Source organism: Echinops telfairi, unplaced genomic scaffold (assembly GCF_000313985.2).
Source record: "Echinops telfairi isolate 266 unplaced genomic scaffold, ASM31398v2 ScPeMD7_7469;HRSCAF=8507_0, whole genome shotgun sequence".
In the NCBI taxonomy this organism is placed as follows: domain Eukaryota; kingdom Metazoa; phylum Chordata; class Mammalia; order Afrosoricida; family Tenrecidae; genus Echinops; species Echinops telfairi.
In genome coordinates this window covers 45,658,968-45,660,197 of record NW_022111372.1, presented here as the reverse complement: position 1 = coordinate 45,660,197, position 1,230 = coordinate 45,658,968, and positions in this window count along the sequence as shown.

Sequence of the window (1,230 nt, the reverse complement as noted above, 5' to 3'; positions counted from 1 at the left end):
CAGGGGTTGCCCGATTCATAACAGTAGCAACATTATAGTTATGAAGTAGCAATGAAAGTAATGTTATGGTTGGGGGGTCACCACAACATGAGGAACTGTAGTAAAGGGTCACAGCATTAGGAAGGTTGAGAACCAGCAAATGAAATTCCTGAAGGCTTCACTCCCATTGGTCTTACCTCACCCAGGTCACTATTATGGACTCCCTTCCAAGAAATACGTTTTTCTTCAGTCGTATTTTGATTGCCCTCTGACCTGATGGGCGCATCCTTCGGCACTATCTATGACAGTGCTCTGCTTCTTTTGTTTGGGCTTTCAGTATATGACAGTTCTTTGGAACTCTGCATAAGGTTTTCAGTGGCTTTGTCCTCTGAAGCGGGGACCTAAGACTTTCTTCATCGTCTGTTCTTATCTGGAAGTTCTGCTGAAACCTGCTCATTTTGGGTGATCATTCTGGCATTTAAAATACCAGGGACATAGCTTGAACCATCACATAAAAATACAATACACCGTAGAAGACAAACTGACAGACAAGTGACAGACAGATAGGATGAAAAAAATATTAAAGAGTCATTGTACAAGTCAACATACAAAGAACTTGTCAACACTACCAAAGCAGAAAGTAGCATATGAATTAGAATCAATGGAGCTGAAGGAAGAAGCCCAAATTGCACCAAATGCATTAGCCAAAGACAATGCTCCAAGAATTGATGAAATGTCAATTGAAATATTTCAGCAAAATGAAGCACTGGAAGCACTCACTTATCTGTGTCAGGAAATTTGGAAGACAGCTGCTTGGCCAACTGACTGAAATAGATCTGTATTTGTGTCCATTCCAGGAAAGGTAACTGAACAGGATCCTCAAATTACAGAATATCACTGATAATGCACACAAGTAATATTTTGTTTAAGATAATCCAACAGCAATTGCAGTAGTACATGGGAACTGCCAGAGGTTCAGGTCCGATTCAGAAGAGGATGTGGAACAAGTGGTATCGTTGCTGTTGTAAGATGGATATTGGTTCAAAGCAGAGAATACCTGAAAGATGTTTATTTGTATTTAATTGACTTTGCAAAGGCACTAGACTGTGTGAAAAATGAAAATAATTTTTCATAATCCATTTGGCAGTGGAAGTTACAAAAGGAAACAGGAATTTTATACTCTTAAGGCGTAGAGTTGCAATGACTTGTAGGGCCTACTCTCCTTCAATTCTAGTCCCTCTCCCTTCCTCA